The sequence below is a fragment of the Triticum aestivum genome, chromosome 3B, assembly GCF_018294505.1.
Source record: "Triticum aestivum cultivar Chinese Spring chromosome 3B, IWGSC CS RefSeq v2.1, whole genome shotgun sequence".
In the NCBI taxonomy this organism is placed as follows: domain Eukaryota; kingdom Viridiplantae; phylum Streptophyta; class Magnoliopsida; order Poales; family Poaceae; genus Triticum; species Triticum aestivum.
Genome location: NC_057801.1, coordinates 447,193,573 through 447,204,160, shown reverse-complemented (window position 1 = coordinate 447,204,160; position 10,588 = coordinate 447,193,573).

Sequence of the window (10,588 nt, the reverse complement as noted above, 5' to 3'; positions counted from 1 at the left end):
GAGATGAGTGTCATCCCCTATGCCTCAGCCATAGGGTCTATTATGTATGCCATGCTGTGTACCAGACCTGATGTAAACCTTGCCGTAAGTTTGGTAGGAAGGTACCAAAGTAATCCCGGCAAGGAACACTGGACAGCGGTCAAGAACATCCTAAAGTACCTGAAAAGGACTAAGGATATGTTTCTCGTTTATGGAGGTGACGAAGAGCTCGTCGTAAAGGGTTACGTCGACGCTAGCTTCGACACAGATCTGGATGACTCTAAGTCACAGACCGGATACATGTATATTTTGAATGGTGGGGCAGTAAGCTGGTGCAGTTGCAAGCAAAGCGTCGTGGCGGGATCTACATGTGAAGCAGAGTACATGGCAGCCTCGGAGGCAGCGCATGAAGCAATCTGGGTGAAGGAGTTCATCACCGACCTAGGAGTCATACCCAATGCGTCGGGGCCGATCCACTCTTCTGTGACAACACTGGAGCTATTGCACTTGCCAAGGAGCCCAAGTTTCACAAGAAGACCAGGCACATCAAGCGTCGCTTCAACTCCATACATGAAAATGTTCAAGATGGAGACATAGATATTTGTAAAGTACATATGGACCTGAATGTAGCAGATCCGTTGACTAAACCTCTCCCTAGAGCAAAACATGATCAACACCAGAACGCTATGGGTGTTCGATTCATCACAATGTAACTAGAATATTGACTCTAGTGCAAGTGGGAGACTGTTGGAAATATGCCCTAGAGGCAATAATAAAATGGTTATTATTATATTTCTTTGTTCATGATAATTGTCTGTTATTCATGCTATAACTGTGTTATCCGGAAATCGTAATACACGTGTGAATACATAGACCACAACATGTCCCTAGTAAGCCTCTAGTTGACTAGCTCGTTGATCAACAGATAGTCATGGTTTCCTGACTATGGACATTGGATGTCATTGATAACGGGATCACATCATTAGGAGAATGATGTGATGGACAAGACCCAATCCTAAGCATAGCTCAAAGATCGTGTAGTTCGTTTAGCTAGAGCTTTTCCAAATGTCAAGTATCATTTCCTTAGACCATGAGATTGTGCAACTCCCGGATACCGTAGGAGTGCTTTGGGTGTGCCAAACGTCACAACGTAACTGGGTGACTATAAAGGTGCACTACGGGTATCTCCGAAAGTGTCTGTTGGGTTGGCACGAATCGAGACTGGGATTTGTCACTCCGTATGACGGAGAGGTATCTCTGGGCCCACTCGGTAATGCATCATCATAATGAGCTCAATGTGACCAAGTGTCTGGTCACGGGATCATGCATTACGGTACGAGTAAAGTGACTTGCCGGTAACGAGATTAAACGAGGTATTGGGATACCGACGATCGAGTCTCGGGCAAGTAACGTACCGATTGACAAAGGGAATTGTATACGGGATTGATTGAATCCTCGACATCGTGGTTCATCCGATGAGATCATCGAGGAGCATGTGGGAGCCAACATGGGTATCCAGATCCCGCTGTTGGTTATTGACCGGAGAGGCGTCTCGGTCATGTCTGCATGTCTCCCGAACCCGTAGGGTCTACACACTTAAGGTTCGGTGACGCTAGGGTTGTAGAGATATTAGTATGCAGTAACCCGAAAGTTGTTCGGAGTCCCGTATGAGACCCCGGACGTCACGAGGAGTTCCGAAATGGTCCGGAGGTGAAGAATTATATATAGGAAGTGCAGTTTCAGCCATCGGGAAAGTTTTGGGGGTCACCGGTATTGTACCGGGACCACCGAAAGGGTCCCGGGGGTCCACCGGGTGGGGCCACCTATCCCGGAGGGCCCCGTGGGCTGAAGTGGGGAGGGGAACCAGCCCCTGGTGGGATGGTGCGCCCCCTTGGCCCCCCCTGCGCCTAGGGTTGGAAACCCTAGGGTGGGGGGCGCCTCCACTTGCCTTGGGGGGCAAGCCACCCCCCTGGCCGCCGCCCCCCCTTGGAGATGGCATCTCCTAGGGCCGACGCCCCCCCCCTAGGGGGCCTATATAAAGAGGGGGGAGGGAGGGCAGCCGCACCCATGCTCTTGGCGCCTCCCTCTCCCATTGCTACACCTCTCCCTCTCGTAGAAGCTCGGCGAAGCCCTGCCGAGATCACTGCTACATCCACCACCACGCCGTCGTGCTGCTGGATCTCCGTCAACCTCTCCTTCCCCCTTTCTGGATCAAGAAGGAGGAGACGTCTTCCTCAACCGTACGTGTGTTGAAACGCGGAGGTGCTGTCCGTTCAGCACTAGGATCATCGGTGATTTGGATCACGACGAGTACGACTCCCTCAACCCCGTTCTCTTGAATGCTTCCGCTCGCGATCTACAAGGGTATGTAGATGCACTCCTTTCTCTCGTTGCTAGATGAACTCCTAGATTGATCTTGGTGAACATAGGAAAATTTTTATTTTATGCAACGTTCCCCAACACGACCTTGGAACCATTCCCGACGCGCATCGTCACCTCGTCCTTCGCCAGTCTCCGCTTATTCTGCAGCTCCTGTTTTGAGTTACAAATATGAGCAACCACACCGGTATCAAATACCCAGGAGCTACTACGAGCACTGGTAAGGTACACATCAATTACATGTATATCACATATACCTTTGGTTTTGCCGGCCTTCTTGTCCGCTAAGTACTTGGGGCAGTTCCGCTTCCAGTGACCACTTCCCTTGCAATAAAAGCACTCAGTCTCAGGCCTGGGTCCATTGCTTGACTTCTTCCCGGCAACTGGCTTACCGGGCGCGGCAACTCCCTTTCCGTCCTTCTTGAAGTTCTTCTTACCCTTGCCTTTCTTGAACTTAGTGGTTTTATTCACCATCAACACTTGATGTTCCTTTTTGATCTCTACCTCTGCTGATTTCAGCATTGAATATACCTCAGGAATGGTCTTTTCCATCCCCTGCATATTGAAGTTCATCACAAAGCTCTTGTAGCTCGGTGGAAGCGACTGAAGGATTCTGTCAATGACCGCGTCATCCGGGAGATTAACTCCCAGCTGAGTCAAGCGGTTGTGCAACCCAGACATCTTGAGTATGTGCTCACTCACAGAACTATTTCCCTCCATCTTACAACTGAAGAACTTGTCGGAGACTTCATATCTCTCGACCCTGGCATGAGCTTGGAAAACCATTTTCAGCTCTTCGAACATTTCATATGCTCCGTGTTGCTCAAAATGCTTTTGGAGCCCCGGTTCTCAGCTGTAAAGCATGCCGCACTGAACGAGGGAGTAATCATCAGCACGAGACTGCCAAGCGTTCATAACATCTTGGTTCTCTGGGATTGGTGCTTCACCTAGCGGCGCTTCTAGGACATAATCTTTCTTGGCAGCTATGAGGATGATCCTCGGGTTCCGGACCCAGTCCGTATAGTTGCTGCCATCATCTTTCAGCTTGGTTTTCTCTAGGAACGCGTTGAAGTTGAGGTGGACATGAGCGTTGGCCTTTTGATCTACAAGACATTTTGCAAAGGTTTTTAGACTAAGTTCATCTAATCAAATTATGCAATGAACTCCCACTTAGACATACATCCCTCTAGTCATCTAAGTGAAACATGATCCGAGTCAACTAGGCCGTGTCCGATCATCACGTGAGACGGACTAGTCATCATCGGTGAACATCTTCATGTTGATCGTATCTTCCATACGACCCATGCTCGACCTTTCGGTCTTCCGTGTTCCGAGGCCATGTCTGTACATGCTAGGCTCGTCAAGTCAACCTAAGTGTATTGCGTGTGTAAATCTGGCTTACACCCGTTGTATTTGAACGTTAGGATCTATCACACCGATCATCATGTGGTGCTTCGAAACAACGAACCTTCGCAACGGTGCACAGTTAGGGGGAACACTTTTCTTGAAATTATTTCGAGGGATCATCTTATTTAAGCTACCGTCGTTCTAAGCAAATAAGATGTAAAACATGATAAACATCACATGCAATCAAATAGTGACATGATATGGCCAATATCATATTGCTCCTTTGATCTCCATCTTCGGGGAGCCATGATCATCTTTGTCACCGGCATGGCACCATGATCTCCATCATCGTGTCTTCATGAAGTTGTCACGCCAACGACTACTTCTACTTCTATGGCTAACGCGTTTAGCAATAAAGTAAAGTAATTTACATGGCGTTCTTCAATGACACGCAGGTCATACAAAAAATAAAGACAACTCCTATGTCTCCTACCTGTTGTCATACTCATCGACATGCAAGTCGTGATTCCTATTACAAGAACATGATCATCTCATACATCACATATATCATTCATCACATCCTTTGGCCATATCACATCACAAAACACTTGCTGCAAAAACAAGTTAGACGTCCTCTAATTGTTGTTGCAAGTTTTTTTACGTGGCTTCTATAGGTTTCTAGCAAGAACGTTTCTTACCTACGTAAAACCACAACGTGATATGCCAATTTTTATTTACCCTTCATAAGGACCCTTTCATCGAATCCGCTCCAACTAAAGTGGGAGAGACAGACACCCACTAGCCACCTTATGCAACTAGTGCATGTCAGTCGGTGGAACCTGTCTCACGTAAGCGTACGTGTAAGGTCGGTCCGGGCTGCTTCATCCCACAATGCCGCCGAAGCAAGATAAGACTAGTAGTGGCAAGAAAATTGACAACATCTACGCCCACAACTGCTTTGTGTTCTACTCGTCCATAGTAACTACGCATAGACCTAGCTCATGATGCCACTGTTGGGGAATGTTGCATAAAATAAAAAAAATTCCTACGTTCACCATGATCAATCTATGGAGTCATCTAGCAACGAGAGAGGGGAGTGCATCTACATACCCTTGTAGATCGCGTGCGGAAGCTTTCAAGAGAACGGGGTTGAGGGAGTCATACTTGTCGTGATCCAAATCACTGGAGATCCTAGCGCCGAACGGACGGCACCTCCGCGTTCAACACACGTACGGTTGGGAAGACATCTCCTCCTTCTTGATCCAGCAGCACGACGGCGTGGTGGTGGATGCAGCAGCGATCACGGCAAGGCTTCGCCAAGCTTCTGCGAGAGGGAGAGGTGTTGCAGGGAGAGGGAGGCGCCAGAGACTTGGGGTGCGGCTGCCCTCCCTCCCCCCTCTATATAAATAGCCCCCCTGGGGGGCGCCGGCCCTAGGAGATGAGATCTCCAAGGGGGGCAGCGGCCAAGGGGGTGGCTAGCCCCCCAAGGCAAGTGGAGGCGCCCCACCCCTAGGGTTTCCAAGCCTAGGCGCAGGGGGGGCCCAAGGGGGGCGCACCAGCCCACCAGGGGCTGGTTCCCCTCCCACTTCAGCCCACGGGGCCCTCCGGGATAGGTGGCCCCACCCGGTGGACCCCCGGGACCCTTCCGGTGGTCCTGGTACAATACCGGTGACCCCCGAAACTTTCCTGATGGCCGAAACTGCACTTCCTATATATAATTCTTCACCTCCGGACCATTCCGGAACTCCTCGTGACGTCCGGGATCTCATCTGGGACTCCGAACAACTTTCGAGTTACTGCATACTCATATCTCTACAACCCTAGCGTCACCGAACCTTAAGTGTGTAGACCCTATGGGTTCGGGAGACATGCAAACATGACCGAGACGCCTCTCCGGTCAATAACCAACAGCGGGATCTGGATACCCATGTTGGCTCCCACATGCTCCTCGATGATCTCATCGGATGAACCACGATGTCGAGGATTCAATCAATCCCGTATACAATTCCCTTTGTCAATCAGTATGTTACTTGCCCGAGACTCGATCGTCGGTATCCCAATACCTCGTTCAATCTCGTTACCGGCAAGTCACTTTACTCGTACCGTAATGCATGATCCCGTGACCAGACACTTGGTCACATTGAGCTCATTATGATGATGCATTACCGAGTGGGCCTAGAGATACCTCTCCGTTATACGGAGTGACAAATCCCAGTCTCGATTTGTGCCAACCCAACAGACACTTTCTAAGATACCCGTAGTGCACCTTTATAGTCACCCAGTTACGTTGTGACATTTGGCACACCCAAAGCACTCCTACGGTATCCGGGAGTTGCACAATCTCATGGTGTAAGGAAATGATACTTGACATTTGGAAAAGCTCTAGCGAAGCGAACTACACTATCTTTGTGCTAAGCTTAGGATTGGGTCTTATCCATCACATCAGTCTCCTAATGATGTGATCCCGTTATCAATGACATCCAATGTCCATAGTCAGGAAACCATGACTATCTGTTGATCAACGAGCTAGTCAACGAGGCTCACTAGGGACTTGTTGTGGTCTATGTATTCACACATGTATTACGATTTCCGGATAATACAATTATAGCATGAACAATAGACAATTATCATGAACAAAGAAATATAATTATAACCATTTTATTATTGCCTCTAGGGCATATTTCCAACACTAGTTGGGACGACAATTTTCCATATGCAGAGTTCTCTTACAACAACAACCATCAAGCAAGTTTGAAGATGGCCCCTTTCGAAGCTTTGTACGGAAGGAGGTGCAGGACACTGTTGCTGTGGGATGAAGTTGGAGACTGTCAGTTGTTTGGACCGGATTTGATTAAAGAGTCTGAAGAGAAGGTTAAGCTGATTCGCGATAGACTTAAGGTAGCCTAGTCTAGGCAGAAGAGCTATGCAGATTCTAAACGCAAGGAGACAGTTTACGAAGTCCGAGACAGAGTTTATCTTCGTGTGTCCCCACTTCGTGGAGTTAAGAGAAAGTTAGCACCACGTTTCATGGGACCATACAAAGTTTTGGAACGTATGGGAGAAGTTGCCTACAAGTTGGAGTTGCCCGAAGGATTGTCAGGAGTTCACGATGTGTTCCACGTTTCCCAGTTGAAGAAGTGCCACGCAGAGATGGCTGATATTCCCCTGAGAGATACAGTGCCACTGGAAGCGATTCAGTTGGATAGTGACTTGACCTACGAGGAAAAACCAGTGAAGATTCTCGAGTTTGCCAGCCGAGTCACACGCAGCAAAGTCATCAAGTTCTGCAAAGTTCAATGGAGCCATCATACCGAAGATGAAGCCATCTGGGAGCGAGAGGAAGACCTACGGAAGGATCACCCTCACCTATTTTCTAGCCAACCCAAATCTCAAGGGCGAGATTCATCTTAATGGGGGTAGGTTTGTAACATCCCAAATTTTTAATTTGGGATGTTATACATTAGATCATCATTGCATATCATATTTTATTGCATTTTGGCTTGATCCGTGAAATTCTACGCAACTCAAGGACCCACGGAGAAAGTTGGGGATTTCGTAATTTTCATATTTGAGTTTTCTCAAATTTTGAAAAGAGGATCATTTGATTTTAATTATTTTATCTTCGAATATTTTTTTAATTAAAATAAAAGAGAGGGGATAAAATGACTTCCCAAAAATAAAGAAATATTGGAGATTTAATATTAAAATCAAATAAGATTTTTATTCGGAGTTTTATCGCTATTTCATTTGAATTAGGAAAAATATGCGTTTTTTAAAATTGCATTAGAGGCCCAAATAGATGTTCACTTTGTCCGCTATATTTTTAGAGGACGAGGAAAATTTATTTCAGGATTTTTGAATTCCGTTTAGTATTTCTTTTATCTGTTTTTCTGCTGGGGAAATTATTTTAAGAAAAAGTCAACCGACCTAGCCGGGCCGTGCTCGACTAGGACTCCGCCCGGCCGTCCTTTTTAAGTGGAGGCCCGAGCCGCCCCCAAACCCTAGCCCCGCCCCAGCCGACCCCGACCCCGCCGCCAGCCGCCGCCGCCGCCCCTCGCCTCGCCGCCGCCGGACGCCGTCACCGCCGCCTGCCGACCCCGCCCGACCCTGCTGCCTTGTCGGAGTACGCCGCCGCCGCTGCCGTCTCGATCTATGAGGTAGCCGTCGGTTTTAATCTAAAAACCGTTCAGTTTTTTCTAGAACCCGCAATTATTTTTTAGATCGGTTTATTTTTTCCCCGGTTTTAGTTATTTAACGAACGCCCATTCGTTCGTTCGTTTTAATGAACGATTTACACCGTTTAGCCGCAGACAACGAACGTTCGTTTGTTAGCCTGTTCGTCAGTTTTTCTTTTTCCAGGGATTTTCCGCGATTATTTTCAGTCGTGATTTCTGCCCTGATTTTCGTTTTAGTTTATCTTTTCGCTCGTTTATCGGAATTAGGCGATTCAAGCGCCTAGAGTTTCGTCTCGAAGCCCTCTTTCTGTTTAACCAATTTAAACAAGTTTTCGCTACTGTAAAATTTGACTTAAGTCCAGATTAGTAAACGGAGCTTGTTTCTTTCGCAGTTTGACTTTTGTTGTTTCGTTTGATTTTATTCTTTTTGCAAACTGGAGTTCTTAAGTTGAACTTTCTGGTTAGATCTTTTATTTGAGTTTAACCCGTGCTTCTAGTTGAGTGCTTATTATATGCTTGTTTGTTTGTGATAGAGTACCCGGAGTGCAAAGCGTGCTACTACGAGTCTCTAGGTTTCACGGATCATCAACAAGGCAAGTAACACTTTGATCATACCTCTTTACTACCCAGTTTTATTGCATTAGATCAATCCTCAAACAAATGCATGGTTAGGATCTGATTAATATGTGGGTTTTAGGAAGTAGATGAGGTAGTACCTATTGTCCTGTTTATTATCAAACCTTTGGGAGTTACTTCTACGTTGCTTATATTGCTATGCTATGCTTGTAGACGTGGATTGGGTGAGTGTATCCATGAAGATGTGAGTATTGTTATTTAATGGTTAACTTAAGGTGGCTACTTTAATACATATCTGGGTGGATTGAGGCACCTGGGGAACCCAATGTTGCCTTTTTTTGGAAATCCCGAGGTACCGTGTGATTTTCCTATGGACTGCCACCCGGTCTCAAAGGGATCATAAGATTATTCATGCTAGAAACTTCCGTGTGCAGCCACAAGCTATTATGGGCTCTAGCATAGCTGAGTATGTTGCAAGACCTCTTTCAGTGGTGGGCTAGCAGATGTAGGGGAAAAGTGTGCAAACCTCTGTAGAGTGTACAAACTAATTATGGTTAGCCGTGTCCCCGGTTATGGACGTTTTGAGTATCTAGTTCTTGGATTATCATGTGGATCTCATCACTCTTCATTTAATTTGATTGGGTTTAATGATGATGCTTTATTGGGATTGAGTTGGGTGAACCTTCTCAATGTTTAACAACCACTATGATAGTTAAACAAAATTTACTTCTTTGTTGTAGGGAAAAATTGGCTTTATGCAAAACTGTAGCCATAGAGCTTTTCACCAGCCATATATGCATGTAGTGATAGCATTATTCTATTCATTACTCTCTTGCGTTACATTGCCAGCATATTCCATGTGTTGACCCATTTCGGACTGCAACGTTCATATTGCAGACTTTTCAGATGACGAGTAAGGTGTCTTAGGGCGTGATCTTTCACTCAGTGATGCCGTTCGAGTTGATGGACTCACTTTATCTTCCAAGCCTTCCGCTGTTATCGTATTTAGATGGCCTTAAGCCATATTTATTGTAATAAGTTTTCTTTTGAGACACTCGATGTAATAAGTGTGTGATTGCTACTCTGTTATAAATCCTTCAAGTATTGTGCGTGTCAGCATTACCGATCCAGGGATGACACTAATGCACAGAGGTCAGACTGTTTGAGGTCTGGTCACTACATGTTTCTTATAAATTTAGTGGCTTAGGCTATCCTAATCTACTCTATGACATGGTTTAAGCTTCCGCGAGGATTGTGCAAGAACATTAATTCCATTATTTAGAAGTTTCGGTGGGGGTGTAAAGGCATCTCCAACGCTGACCCGCAAACCCTCGCGTGAGTCCGGGCCGCGTTGTCCGGACCATGGAAGCCATCCAACACGGTCCTGTATCGGTTCGGATGCGTTTTCTTCCACAAATCGGAGACAAATGTGTGTGTGTGTGGGGGGGGGGGGTGCGGGAGTCCGGACACCCGAAACATCGCTTTCTACCTCTGGCCCATCCGAAAGGAAGGCGAAACACGTGCTTTCTGTAGCATCCCGTGCCATTTCCACACCAAAATCCCCCACTCTCTTCTTCCATTCCCCGCCGCTCTCCGCCCAATTCCCGCTCTTTTCTCCCACCCTTTTCTTCCCTGTTGCGATGTCGCCACCTCTCACAGCCCGAAGCCCGATTCCGACGATGGAGCGGGCAACTATGACAGAGGAGGAGCCGCCGGCCAGCCCGCATGGCGTTGGATGGCGTCTTCCTCATCTATGTTCGCGGACGGATGCGGAAGAAAATTCATGGGTCGCCGTTGGAGATGCCCTAAGCAAGGATAACGCAAGTTAGCTTGGGTCTCATGGAAAGTAATGACAAGACCAAAGTATCTAGCTAGGTTGCCTTGGCTTTAGAGACAGTGGCGGAGCCAGGATTGGCCGACGCCCCAGGCGAGAAACGGGTAAAAAAATAACGCCCCCCGCCCCCTGAAAAATTCTGTTTCAAAGCATATAAAAGTCAAGCAGGGGGCGATGACGGCGACGTGTCTTCGGCTCGCTTCTGTGCTTGTAGTCGTTGCTAGGTAGTCTATGAACCTGGATATAATTTTTATTATATCTGGTGTTCGTTTTATTGACATGATTGAAGATGAATAGA